Source organism: Mastigoproctus giganteus, chromosome 8 (assembly GCF_048544385.1).
Source record: "Mastigoproctus giganteus isolate SK-2022 chromosome 8, ASM4854438v1, whole genome shotgun sequence".
NCBI lineage: Eukaryota > Metazoa > Arthropoda > Arachnida > Uropygi > Thelyphonidae > Mastigoproctus > Mastigoproctus giganteus.
The window spans coordinates 111,078,639-111,093,946 of record NC_143582.1 but is presented as its reverse complement, the minus strand read 5'-3'; the positions used below and the strand labels follow the sequence as shown (position 1 = coordinate 111,093,946).

The following is a 15,308-nucleotide window of genomic DNA, read 5'->3' as shown; positions in this document are numbered from 1 at the left end:
AATTTATCAAAATCCTAATTTAGTTTTGAACTGTTGAAGTGCGCAATGATCATACCCAACTGACAAATGAAAACACCGTTGAAATGATCTTTACATTATATGCTAAAAATACACAGTTAATCAGTTTTAATTTAATGAACAAAGGGAACAAAAATAAAGAGAATTATGAATTGAAAACAACTTATTGCATTATAGAAAAAAACATTGACTTATATTTGCCATATTAAAATATGCAAATTAACTTTAATTCTCTTAAAAACTGAATTTTCAATTATGTATAGCAGTTTGTTTTTAAGGACAAGTTTGCCTCAAGCAATTCCTCTTTCATTGATGCTCTCAAATCTGATTTAATGATTTTTTGAACTGAAAATAAATGCTTTACACCAGTTGTGCAACATCTCATATGATTTTAGGGTACTTTAATATTGCATCTTTTACTGACATCTTTGATTGACAATCAATTTTTTTAACTTCAGTGAGGGCACTAATAGGAGTAACATGTGGTATGCCTTTTTCTAATTCCAGTCAACAGCATTTTGAGCTATGCTATTTGTCAATAATCTTTTCAAAACCAAACTAATCTTCAGAATTAGTATTAGATGATGGTGGTGGATTGCTTTGTATTTCATCTCCTGGGGCTGGGCATTCTTGAGGGTTTCTTATTCTGAGTGCTATATCACAAAGCTTCCTTTGCTTTGCTTTGTTGTCCATCTGTTAATAAACATCTGCACTTGGGATCAACATAAATGCAAGCTAACATTACATCATTTTCCAATCAAGTTTTTTCCCCAACTTCCATGGAAGCCATTATACCTTCAGCTATGGGACCATATACCTTGGAAAGGAAGTAGATCAGAGACTTCCATTCCTTTAGGAACTGACTAGGAGTCAAGTCTTCACCTTGAATTTTCTTTGTAGTGATATGTGGTTGGTAAAGCAAGTTTTTAAGTTTCTGCACCTGGTCCCACAGTACTTTTGTTAGTGTTACTTCAGGGTTGGCCATATCAATAAGGATAGGTTTCAGTTCCAGTAAGTGGTCTATCATCATATATGTGCTACCCCACCTAGTAGCTTAATCCAAAAATTGCTACTTTTTCAGCATGCTGTTTGATTATTGCTTCTATTTTTTGGCTTTCTAGCAGCTAGTGCAACTTGCCTCACCTTACAAGAGCAGCCATAAAGTATGAACATCATAATGCATGTGTGGACTCTTGAGAGGCTTGAAATTTCATCCATAATGTCACTTAAATCCAGTTCTGCTTCTGCATCATTATCAGGTTCTAATTCTGGAGTCTCATCACTTGATTCATCTCTTTTACTTTCATCATCTGTTATTGAATCACCTCTCTCTTGGTCTTTAATTTCTCAATGGTACTTGACATGTTGGAGGCATTATCAGTCACAATGAACAATACACATCCTTTTTCTAATTCAAACTCTTGCAGAATGTCTTTCACTAGTTGGTGATGGTACTCCTTGTATGTTGGGCTTTTGTATCTCTTACTGCTAATGTATGTGTAACGATTTATTGTTGGTATCAACAAATGGAACGTTTATTGCAAAGCAGTTTTACCCTACAACATGTGCAATGCAAGCATCAATTTTCAAATATACAAAACATCCTTTTAGATCATTTATAAGGGCAAACTTTTCTTTCTTTGCCTTCTCTGTTATAAAACTTTGAAAACTACCTCTATCCAAACTAATTTTGAATTGATCTGCTGTCTTGGACACTGACTTTTTGACTAACAAAATATTTAAAAATGTTTGATTGATTTACTTGACTATTTGATGATGAAAAATTAGAAGTGCTTGCCTTATTAAGCTTGAGTCTCTCTTCCTCTCTCTCTTAAGCACTTCATTATGATTATGGCTTATGGTTTGCTTCAAATTGAATGCTCTTATTGGAACATTGGTCAAAGATTTACTAATTTTTGCTCTACAAGTCAAAACCTTTGCCATCAGTGTCATTCACTTAGCATGTGCAAATATAGTTTGATCATCTTCAGTGACTGTAAAGTACTCAAATTCATTAGACTTTGTTCTAGGCCCTTTTGTTTAACATTGTTCTAGATCCTTTTGTTTAGAATTGAGGGCTTACAGACATTTGACATTTCTGAAATAATAAACTGTGCATTATTCAAAACCCACTCACTGGTTTAGACATTAGAAAAAAAACATAGTAAACAAAAAGAGCAGGGAAATGAAAACTACACCACGAAGCATCAAAGCATATGACATATGTGCCACCCTCATGATTATGACTGACCAAGTTAGCTGGGGCCACGGAGCTTTTTTTTTTTTACTGGCTCTGGCTCCAAAGCCCAAGAAGAGCGGTAGAATTTCAGGGTTTAATAATATAAATAAGCAGCTCGAAGGTTCCAATCAGATAGTCCAGGTTTTTTTTTAGGAGAAATTTTAATTTTAGTAAGTATATAACTAATTTAAAACTAAAAACTTAATGGTATAGTGTAATATATAACTTTAACTTGACAGCATAACGATTAATGTAAACTTGATAACATGATACGTAATTGCATTTAGGCATCTATTAGCTTAGTGTAGTATTGTTAGTCAATTAAAGTTATTAATTTTCATTTTGTTAATCAATTACATTGTAGTTAAAAAGAAATCACGCTTCAGAATAAAGCTGTTGTTTTGGTTTTTAGGAGCATTAGCAACTAAAGCCACTGCTCCGGGATATGCGGTGGTCATTCCCTGACCTTTCCGCATCTTCCGTATTTGGTGGTGACTGGCTCAAACCCCGGTCTAATCAAGAAGCATGTGATACGCATTACTACTCCTTCCCACCTGGCTATGGAGGCGCCCACAGAATAAAGTAGCAAAGCAATGGGCACAGTAGCATGTTCAGGAGAGTACCAAAGGGGACAATTCTATGAATCAAGGCCTAACAAAATGAACTGTGCAATGTTTGTGGACCTTTCTCGAAGGGAAAGATACAGTAAAGAGGGATGTCTTTGTGTGTGCAGTGCAAAGAGTATGAAGAAATTAGGCACCAACTTGCATTCTGATGAATGAGAGCTTGAAGGGTAAGGGTGGATGCCCTTGACGGAATTAAAATAGGGATTCCAGCAAGCTCTCAGCTGCCCAACTCAATGCCAAAGCTCACAATTCTGCATCGGACAACACAGCAGCAATCCCCAAGGCACACAAGGGAGTAGTTAATTGTCAGTAACTCAATTGTCAGGGAAACTGGAAATTTACTGTGCAAGAAGGATGAGTGAATAGACTGGGGTTTGTCTCCAATGGGCAAAAGCAGATGATGCTGTACAGCAGATATCTTTTAGGGGCAGAAAAGGTGATGCTGTTGCATGTTGGCACTAATAATATTAAGGGTGGGAGATCTGAGTATTTGCTTAACAAGTACAGGGGAAAATGTTGGGAAAAAGTCATGAGTTTGGATTGAATTTGAAAGTGTTTGCAATTCTGCCCAGACATGACAGGAGGGAGTACATGTTGAGAGCCTTGTCAATCAATTCAACCTTGAAGAGAATATGCAAGGTTCGTGGGATAGAATTTTTCTCAGCATGGCATGTGCTTGTTAACAGGAGACTGTTTTTACAAGGATGGGATACACTTAAATAGAAGGAGTGCAAGAATACTTGCTGATGCATCGAGGCAGTGATAGGTGGTTAGGAAAATTGCTAGCTGGAGGGAGGTCAATAAAAAACTAATAGATTAACTAGAGCTACAGGCAGAGGTGAAAGTAATTCTTGCACTGCTTTTATTGGAACATAAAGCAGCCAGGAAAGCAAGGTATCAGAGATTTCAAACCTTGCTGTGGGTCATCATGGAACAAGTAAATAACACAACCATGGGTTGTGTTAGGATAACTAAGAATAAGAACTTTTGCATGTCTACTTAATGTACACTAATGCTAGGAGCACTGTAAATAAATTTAATGAATTTGAAGTATAGTGATTAAGTTATCAAATGCAGACATTGTAGGGACAGTAGAGACATGATGTCACTCAGACATAAGCAATGCTGATTTTGAATATGGGGAGTACAAGGTATACAGGAAGGGAAGGAGTTATGCTCTTAGTTAAGAAGCACATAAAATCTAAGGCAGTGCATCCAGTCAATATGGGTGACCAAGTGCAATGTCGAGTCAGTTTGGTGTGACATAAGCACTGGAAAAACAAAAATGAGGATAAGAGTGTTCTATAATACTAATGACTGTGATGAGTATACCAAACAGCTATAGAGAGAAAGGGTGGGCCAGTAAATCAGAATGTCTTATAATGGGATTTTAACTTCCCAGATATTGACCAGAATTTGTTGGTTGGTCATTTACACACATTAGCAAGACTTTTGTACATTTATTGGATAACTGTTTTCTACAGCAGAATGCTAGAGAGGCAACAAGAGGAAGTGATACTCTTGATCTGGTTATCAGCAGCAATTCTTGCATTAAAAATCTGCAGGTAAAAGACCCACTGGGTGGCAGTGATTATAATGTACTAATGTGGAATTTAATTAAAGACATAACTGAGGTCTAGGGCAAAGTGAAAGGCTTTTGCTTCTGTTAGGTGACTACTGTGGTCACTGCACAGAATGCAGTGGGATCAACTGATGATATTACCAACAGCAAATTCTAAATGGGAAGTATTCAGGTAAGTAATCATAGAAGCTACTATGCTTTTCAGAGCAACTAAGAAATACTGTTCAAGGCCTAAATGGATGTCAGATGAACTGATGAGATTTGTGGCAGAGAAGAGAGAAGTGTGGGATTGCTTATAAATGATCAGGTGATACAGAAGCCTATGGTTTATATAAATTATTTAGTCCAGTTACAAAGCAAGTGATCATAATCTTCCAAGAGACTGCTTTCTAAGGAAGATTATGAGAAGTCTCTGGCAAAGAACAGCAGCAAAGATTCTTTTATTAGAATTAATCCCCCTCCCAATTTGATTTAACCCCTCCTTCTATTAGTAGAAGGAGGGGGTTAAATCACATTGGGCCACTTGATGCTAATGGGTTAACTGTTGATGATCCTGCTCAAATTATGACAAATTGAATAGGTATTTGGCATCAACATTCACACAGGAGGGTAGGGATGCCAAAAGTTAATCAAACTAACAGGAAGCTAAATGATTTTGTGATAAATGAAAGTGGAAGAGAAATTGTTTAAGCTAATGCTAACATAAAAAGAGGTTGAATGGAATCCAATCTATTCAATTATATTAAGGGACGCAGCAAAGGTGGTAAGCAAACCCCTAACCATAATTATGAGATCTCTGGCAAAGAACAGCAGCAAAGATTCTTTTATTATTTTTATTATTATTTTATTATAAAATATTATTATTTTATTATAAAAGATTCTTTTATAATCCCACTCCTATAGACTGGAGATGTGTAAATGTATTCACAATGGGGGATCAAAGGGTGACATGAGTAATTACAGCCCTGTTAGCTTGACATCTGTTCCAGGGAAAATAATGGAGTCACTGGTTAAAGGAGTAATGTAGGGCCATCTAGACAGGAATGCAATTATATTGCTGTCACAGCATGGATTGTTTAGGGGAGGCCAATCTGACTGGTCACTATGATACAATGACCAAGGAATTGGACTGACTGATTTTGGTTTTTATGGCACAAGGGCAACTAAGACCATGATGTGCCAAGTCCACCCAGGGAATTGAATGCAAAAAAATAATTTTGATATCATATACTTGGATTTCAGCAAGGCTTTTGATACTGCTGCACATAAAATAATGCAAAACTATAGCAATATGGCATTAAGGTCAAGTTGCTGCTATGGGTAAAGGGATGGTTGAGTGGGAGAAGACAGAGTGGTTATGAATGGGGACTTCTCTTCATAGACATATTATTAGCGGAGCTTATTTATTAATGAACATATAAGGTATATCAGGCTTACTGTCTTAAGTTTTTAGATGTTATAAAGATTGGCAGGATGGCTAATGACAGTAATCAGAGTGAACTACTGCAGTAAGATCTGGGAAAATTAGGTCGATGGGATGAGAAATGGCAGTAGAAATGTAACATTGACAAATGCAAGGTACTGCATATGGGTAGCAGTAATCCCAGATTAACATGCCAACTGTGGCATATAAAAGCTAACAATATTGAATTATTTTTGGCTCATTTTTCAAATGAATGTGTATGTAGGGTAAAAGTGACCTTCATGCACAATAGCAGGAGAACAATCCTTTGGGTGACTGGTTACAAAAGCCCTGTATGATAAATGGCAGTTGATCCGTAGGTCCTATGCCATTTAAATCTTGGAGGATGCGGGCACCAGGTCATGTTAAAGGTTTTTTTTTTCCAATATCCAGATATACCATAACAAGATGCTATTTCTGAATAAAAGCATGCCGTATGTTGGACTCTACTTCACCATAAGATCTAGTGTGGATACACTTTACTGAAGCCCCACAGATTTTCATTGATAATTGCATTGAATTCCAAATACCATACCTACTGTGGATCATCTTTTCTAAGGCCGTGCGTAAGCAGCTGGTAAGAAATATCGGTCTGTTTACGACCTCGTTGTCTCGATGTGGCAACATGAGATAGTAAATCCAAATAGAAAATGGGGCACCATTTTTTAATTCCTATGAGGTTATCTATATAATCAGTTCTTAATAATGTCCTAACATCATTAAGAACTGATTATATGGATAATCTCAAAGGAATTAAATTGGGAAGGGGAGCATCAAGCTCTCAGCTGCCCATGTCAATGCCAGAGCTTGCACTTGATCATCAGGCAACACAGCAGCAACCCCCAAGGCAGAATGCACTGATCCAACAAGAACTAGTTGTTGTTGATGACTATTGTCAGGGAAACAGGAAATACAGTAAACCCCCGCTATTCGTGGGGGTTATGTTCCTGAGAAATGCCGCGAATACTGAGTTATGGCTCCCATAGTAATAAAGGTTCCATTCCAAAGTATGAAATATATAAGAAAAACTAGTCTAAAATTTTGTCTATGTATGTATTATATGTACCTTCATAATATGACTATGTACATAGACAGTACATAGTGAAATGCAAGCATATGGCATCAAAACGAAAATAAGAAACAATTTAATATTAAATCTAATATTTATTAGAAATTTCAAATAAATCTTTCAAACCAGCGCCTTTGCTAGCTAAAAAACTATCCCGCCAGTGCTATCACCAGTTTCGCTAAAGTGTTGATAAAGGAGTTTTGCCTTTTCACGAATGATGAGTGAACTTAACGGAATTTTATTTTGAGTTCGGTCTTCTATCCACAGATTTAAAGCCTTTTCCATTTTTTCTAATTTAACTTCATGAGTTACAGCATTTAGCTGTAACTCGTGAAGTTAAATTAGAAGCAATTAGCGCATTTTTTGAAGCAATTAGCGCGTTTTCACGGACACTACGGTGGATTTTTTCTTCCGATTTTTTTGATTGGCCGTACCGTTGACTCATTGATTTTATAATGTTTTGCCACTGAGGAGACACTTTCACCATTAGAAATTTTGTCTAATAACTCAATTTTACTCATCACCTTCTTTGATCTATTCACATTTCCCTTGTTATTCGTAGCCATATTTTTGTACGGGTTAGAAAAAACTTGTCCACAATAAAGTCACTTCCTTCCGTTAACACACTCGAAAAAGTCTGTTTTACACTGCAAAACAGTAGATTTATCACTTTTGTAACCATATCAATTTATAAATTGATAAATTTATTCAATTTATAAGCATATAAATTAAAAGCAAACGACGAAACGTTCCATGACAAGCGCATAACACATACTGAACAAGGATTAGCGAGAAACATCCACGCTCGCGATTTTGTCACCCCTCTCCCCCCACCCACTGAGCACTGTTTTGACCGGAAAAGATAATTTTAGCCACGCCCATGTTTTTTTATGGCGAAAAATGTTCACGGCGCTTTAAAATTCACATTTTTTTTAGGTTTCATTTTATATTAAATCAGCAACCGCGAATACGCGAAACCGCAAATTGCGGGGGTTTACTGTATATTGTTCAAGAAGAATAAATGGAATAGGACTAGGGTATGCCTGCCTGGGGCAAAAGTTGATGTTGTAGAACAGATATCATCTTTTAAGGACACAGACAGTAACATTTTTGTATACATTGGCACTAATGACATTAAGAGTAGGAGATTTGCAGACTTACTTAACAAGTACAGAGCAATGTTCAAAAAAAAAAAAGTCACAACTTTGGGTGTTTGCAATTCTGCCCAGACACAATAGCAGAAAGTATATGCATCCAACCTTGACAATCAACTTGGCCCTGGAGAGATTGTGTAAGGCTCATGGGGTAAAATTTTTCTCAGTGTGGACTCTGCTTGTTAACAGAAGAGACTGCTTTCTACAGGGATGGGACACACTTAAATAGAAAGGGTGCAAGAATATTTGCTGATGCTATCAAGGCAGTGCTAGGAGAGTCTGAAACCTGTTAGCTGGGGGAGATGTATAGACTAATAGAATAACAATAGCTGCAAGCAGAAGTAAAAGTGATTCTTGCAATTCTTCTATTAGGATAAGCTGCAGCCTTGAAAGAAGGATTTCAAGGACTGCTGAAATCCTCAGCAGTTCTTGAAATCCTTCATGAAACAAGTAAATACATGGAAACAAGTAATCATCATGAAACAAGTAAATACATGGGCAGTGTTAGGGTAACTAAGAGTACGAACACTTGCATGTACACCAATGCTAGTAGTATAGTAAATAAATTTGATGAATTTGAAGTGCTGGACAAGAAATTAAATGCACACATTGCTGAGATATCAGAGACATGGTGTCACCCATGTCTCTGATATAAGAGATGCAGAATTTGAATATGAGGAGTACAATGTGTAGGCGGGGTGGAGGTGGAAATGGTTTCGCTTTTAGTTAAGAAGCACAAAATCTAAGGCAGTGCAATGTTGTCAGTTTGGTGTGACATAAGCACTGAGAAAGCAAAACAGAGTAGGAGTGTGTTATAGGTCTAATGACTCTGATGAGTACAACAAACAAGTGTACAGGGAAATAGAGTGGGCCAGTAAATCAGAATGTCTTATAATGGGGGATTTTAACTTTCCAAATATTGACTAACTTATGGATTGGTCACACACACACACACCTTTTGTTAATTTACTGGATAACTGTTTTCTACAGGAGCATATTACAGAAGCAATAAGAGGGAGTAATACTCTTGATCCTATTATCAGCAGGGATTATTCATGCATTAGGAATATGTGGCAGTGATCACAGCGTATTGATTTGAGATTTACTTACAGATGAAACTACCATCAAGAATAAAAGGAGAGGTTTTGCTTTCATAAAGGTGACTACTGTTGTCTTAGACAGTTTTTAAATTCTATACAATGGGACAAACTGATGACTGGCCTAACATAGACGAGTGGTCAGAAGTGCGAGTGCCGTAGCACATGCTCTTTGAGTGGACCGGAGTTCAAGCCTGTGACTGCTAAATACAATTAATATCTGTACTGACAATTTATTGCAAACTCTACTGACCTGTATAAACAAGAACATGCTACTATTAGCAAATTCTAAATGGGTAGGTTTCAAGGAATTAATCATAGAAGCCTAAATGGGTGTCAGATGAACTGATGAAACTCATGGCAGAGAAGAAAAGTGCATGGAATGCATATAAATTACCACAAGACACACACACGCACACAATCATATGGTAGATAAACTAGTCTGTAATCAAATCACAAAGGAGGTCAGGCAAGCAATGGCAAATTATGAAGAAATCTTTGCTACATTCACACAAGAGGAATTCTTTAGGTAAGGGGAAGCATGAAGTTTATCTAATAGGGAGCTAAATGATTTTGTGATAACTAAGAGGACAGTGGAAAAGAAACTGTTGAAGTTAAACATAAGAAAGGCATCTGGGGGTGGATGGGATCTATCCAGTTATTAATAAAAAAGCAGTGAAGAAAGTAAGCAAACCATTATCCATAATTATGAGAGCATCCTTGAATTTGGGGGGGGGGGTCCCCTGCAGACTGGAGATGTGTGAATGGGGACTTGCATCACCCTCTGATCTTCACAAAGCGGGATCACAGGGTAGTACGAGTAATTGCAGACCTGTTAGTTTAACTTCTGTTCCAGGGAAAATAATGGAGTCACTAGTAAAAGAAGCAATGCAGGATCATCTACACAAGGCCGCAATTATACTTCAAACACAGCATGGGTTTGTTAACGGGAATCTTGTTTGACATATTTTTCAGTTACAACAATGTGGTCACAAAGGAGCTGGATGAAAAAAATAATTTTGATATCATATTCTTCAATTTCAGGAAAGCTTTTGATAGTGTGGCATTAAGGGCAAGTTGCTGCTATGGATAAAGGGATGGCTAAGTAGTAATCAATGGATATTGCTCTTAATGGACTAATTTATTAGTGGAGTTCCCCCAGGGTGCAGTGTTGGGCCCATTGTTTTCTATATTTATCAATGATATTGGTGAAGGCATATCAGGCTTAATGTCCACATTCGCAGATAATACAAAGGTTAGCAGGGTGGTTAATGAAAGTGTGCTACTGCAATAGAGTCTAGAAAAGTTTACCAGATGGGTTGAGAAAGAGGCAACTGAATTTTAACATTGATAGATGCAAAGTATTGCACATGGGTAGCAGTATTCCCAGAGTAATGTACCAACTGTGTGATACTTAGGGTAGTGAAAAATGAGAGCTGGGCATAATTGTGCAGTCAGATATGAAGTTCTCTGAGCAATGCAGGCAAGCTGCCAGGACAGCTCATGGGGTTTTGTCAATGATATACAGGAAGTTTGTTAGCAGGGATAAGGAGGTGATTATCCCTTTGTATAAGGCAATGGTCAGGCCAGGCCACATCTTGAGTGTGTACTACTGCGTACAGGTCTGGAGGCCTCATTTAGGAAGGATATTGAGCTGCTGGAATGGGTATAGAGAAGGACAATGAGCAGAACACAGGGGTCTTCTTACTCAGAAAGCCTTCAAGTACTAAAAATTACAGTGTCTGGAGACTAGGCACCTGCGAGGTGATCTGATGAGGTGTTTAAGGCTTTGAATGGATTGAGTAAAATCAATGCTGATGGCATTCTTCCACTTGCTCAAAACACAACCCACACACACACACACACACACACACACACACACACACACACACACACACACACACACACAGAGAGAGAGAGAGAGAGAGAAGAAGGATGGTTGCAGAATAGATGTGCGGAAGTTTTCCTTTAGCCAATGGGTGGTTGATTGTTGGAACAAACTTCCAATGTTGTGGAAGTTAATAGTTTAAATAAACAAGAATGAAAGAACTAGACAAACTGTTGGAGGGAATGGAGGGAATGAATAGACGAAAGGAGGAATTGTTTGTGTGTCCTCCTCACATCATTTGCCACTGCTAATGCTATACAAAAGAGGCAATTATTTGAGAGGCAGACTGCCTCATGCTGAAATTTAATTTGCATTTCTCAGCTTTATTTTATCCTATTTAAAAGATGGTTCACAAGCAGATGTATCTGAGATTTTAACAAAAGTTCCTGCCAGAGCATTCGCTATTTCCACTCAAGATGATAAATCTTTCTCAATCCAACTCAAAATTGGAAAGAATGTTATTGTAAATCTCTTTTTTTTTTTTATCATGTTTCAGATTATTCTTCTGTCTGTATTCTTTGTTATAGTAGAGGCAAACTGGATACAGGAGTCTTTTTAGCCTTTTTCATTATAAACTGTGCCTTACCTTGATTTTATTTTGGAATTTAAAAGTTTGTCAGTTGTTGATATGTTACAAACCTTTCCTTATTTATGCTATCACAGGACCAAATTTCACTTTTATCCAAAGGATTAAACTATTATTTACCACCTCGCAAGCTACCTAAAAAAGTAGTTCGTAATAGATATTGAATTTGGTCTTCGTAATTTTCCACAAAAAGACTAATTTATTCAGAAAGTTAACCAAGTGGCAAATAACATAAAATACGCATGACTTCCTAAACTGAATAGATATGAAAGTTTAGCTTTACGTGAACTTCAGGAAAATAAAGACATTATTCAGAGATCAGATAAAGGAGATACAGTTCTAATCAACAAAACTGATTATATAAATAAGTTAGATTCAATACCCCCACTTATCTTGAAGTAGACCTGGGACTATTTACCAATTTGGTCAATTAGTACGATAAAACGTTAACCACGTATCGAAAAAAATGACTACATTATCATGTCTCAGTTAAAGAAATTGAAGGCCAGAACATATAACATTCCTGCACTTTTCGGTCAGGTAAAACTGCATAAGACTGGATTTCCTATTCAGCCCATTGTTTCTTACAGAAACTCAGCATTTTCATCCTTAGTCATACATATATATATATGTAGTAATATAAAACCCCTTAGACAGGCGATACAATTTGGGATAAAAAAACTGGATGTTACTTCGTTATATATGAATGTAAACATTGAATACACATTAGATTTCTTTGGGATATGTTAAATAACTATATTAATAATTCACTTTAGAGTTGGAAGTTGACGGGCCCCTTCCATTCTTAGATGTCCTTGTAAAACGTGTGGGCCCACATCTGGAAACCTCGGTATACTGTAAGCCGATGTGGTGCAGGCAGTTTACCAACTACAGATCGGGCCACGCCCCTAGCCATCTCAACAGCACTGCCCGCACCTATTCTCCTCAGATTCCAGCTCGGATGAAGCTAGGCGTACCAAGATTTCCAGAGTGAGAACAGACCTGGTCAGTTGTGACTATCCAATCCACATATTGGACAAGTGCTTATTGCAAGCGCAGGAGCTCTCGATCCACCCAAGGCCATCATCAACGCATGACAATATGCCTACCATGTACATTCCCTAATATCCGGGCATGTCGGGCCAGATTTCAAAAATCCTCCGGGAATACTGCATAAAATGCGTGCAACTACCAGCTAGAAGCTTGTCTGGTTTCTAACGTGAAGACTCCGATCGCCCCTCTTTTGCACAGCTGTGTGGTATACTGCATAACTTGCAAAGATTGTGGTAGCTGTTACATAGAGCTCAAGATGCCTTCAGGACCTTTTTGTTTGTTTGTTTTAGAGTTTTATGGCACATTAGCATCTAAGGCTATAATTCGCCAAGTCAAAAAGATGTAAAATATAAAACTATATTATTACAATTCTATGTATATTATTGTAAAAGAGTATACGATATAAAATGTTCATAAAGCATAAAATGATAAAAAACATTCTAGATAGAGTTATTTAGATTAATAAGTTGTAAAAACTTAAAAATAGCTGACACATTGTCATTGTCCGATAAAACCTGTCTGAGTGTATAAGGTTCAGACAGATGGCTAAAACATAAACGGCGGTCATTATAAAAGGACGGACGTTCAATTAAAATATGACGGACTGTTAAAATGGTGTCACAATTTCTACACATAGGATGATCATCTGCCCTCAGCAGATAACAATGTGTCAAGTGACAATGTCCTATATGGAGCCGAGATAGAACAACTTCCTCTTTTCGGTTCCTGCGCAGACTAGACTGCCAATGTTCAATTACAGGCTTAATCTCATATAACTTGTTTGCAGCCTGTCCATGCCATGAGTGTTGCCACTGGGATATCAGTTTCTTTCGAATTACTTGCCTGTAGTCTTTATAGGGGACTAACAGGCAAGAGTTAAATAGGTTCGCTGATTTGGCTGCAGTGTCTGCCAAATCATTTCCTGAGATCCCAATGTGGCCTGGAATCCAGCAGAAACGAACATCAAATTCGGATTGTGCAAGGAAGTGCAGCTTCTGCTGTATCCAGGTCAGGACAGAATGAGGGTTGAACCTCATCGATGATAAAGCCTGCAATGAACTCAGAGAATCGGTATATATGATATATTTTTTGTGGTGGGTGGTTTGCATACGATCTAAGGCTAGCTCAACTGCGTGCAGCTCTGCAGTGAACACTGCATTCGTGGGAGATCTGCTTAGATACCGTGGTCTCTGGGAAAACAGCTGCAGATCCGACATACACTTCTGACCTCGAGCCATCTGTGTAGACGGGCAAGAAGTCAGCATGTTCCGAGCGCTGTGCTAAAAAGAGCTGCAGGTAGACAGCGGATGGAGTACTGTCCTTTCTCCAATTGTTAAGGGAGAAGTTGCAGTTTGGGACACAAGAATGCCAGGGTGGAGAAGGTTGTCCTGGTGATGGGGCAATATTGTCTAATGTGATAATGAAATCATTGAGTAGCCTTTGGATATGAATACCGAATGGTTGATTGGCAGTCTGGCGAATGTTGTACAGATTTTCCCAATGTGGCTCAAAAACGGGTGTCCACATTGGATGGTCTGGCAGGGATTTCAGTTTCAAAGCATACTGTAGAGACAACTGTTTCCTGCAAAGCGATAATGCGGGCTAATTCGCTTCGACATATAGGCTATGGACAGGGGAAGTTTGAAATGCTCCAGTGGCAATACAAATCGCCTGATGGTGGATGGGATCCAACCATCGAAGTACGATGCGTCTAGAGGATGCGTATACCTGGCACCGGTAATCTAACTTAGATCGTATGAGTGCACGATAGAGGCGCATCGGTCAGTGCCCCAAGAATGTGAGGAGATTGCACGCAAGATATTCAAGCCTCTCGTGCACTTCGCACGTAGTTGACGGATGTGTTGTAAAAAGGTCAACTTTCTGTCAAATATAAGCCCTAAAAATCTAGTCTCAGGTACTACTGGAATAGCATTTTGTCCACGACTCAGTTCAGGTTCAGGGTGAAGATTGCGCTTTATGGAAAAATGCATGCAAACAGTATTTTGTGAAGAGAACCTGAATCCGTTATTCGTTGCCCATGAGTTCAGATGGTCAATGGCACGTTGCAGTTGCCTCTCCATTACCCTCATGTTGCAGGAGTGACAGAATATGCTAAAATCGTCAACATAGAGGGCACAGTTTACAGTTGGAGGAAGTTGTTCTGTGATGGAATTCACTTTAATGGCAAAAAGCGTAACACTTAAAACGGATCCTTGAGGTACTCCCTCCTCTTGGCTAAAATAGCGAGAGAGAGAGAGTAGATCATACATGGACTTGGAAAGAACGATGACATAAAAAGTTTTTAATAAAACTGGGAAGCTTACCTCTAAGGCCGATGCTGTAGAGGTCTTTTAAAATTCCAAATCTCCAAGTTGTGTCATACACTTTTTCCATATCGAAGAACACTGACACCAGGTGTTCTCGTTTTAAAAAGGCATCTCGAATGGAAGTTTCAAGCCTGATTAAACGGTCCAAAGTTGACCTACCGGCGGAATTACTTAACAAGTACAGGTCACTGTACTTGTTGAAAAAAA

The 15,308-nt window shown here is 38.1% G+C and overlaps 1 protein-coding gene across 4 annotated transcripts in view; it reads right to left on the bottom strand.

Annotated features, from left to right (window-relative positions):
* The window catches only part of LOC150081770 (aldo-keto reductase 1B-like), a 182,544-nt gene that overhangs the window by 35,900 nt on the left and 131,336 nt on the right, over positions 1-15,308 (bottom strand). The gene's annotated exons all lie outside the window — the stretch shown is intronic.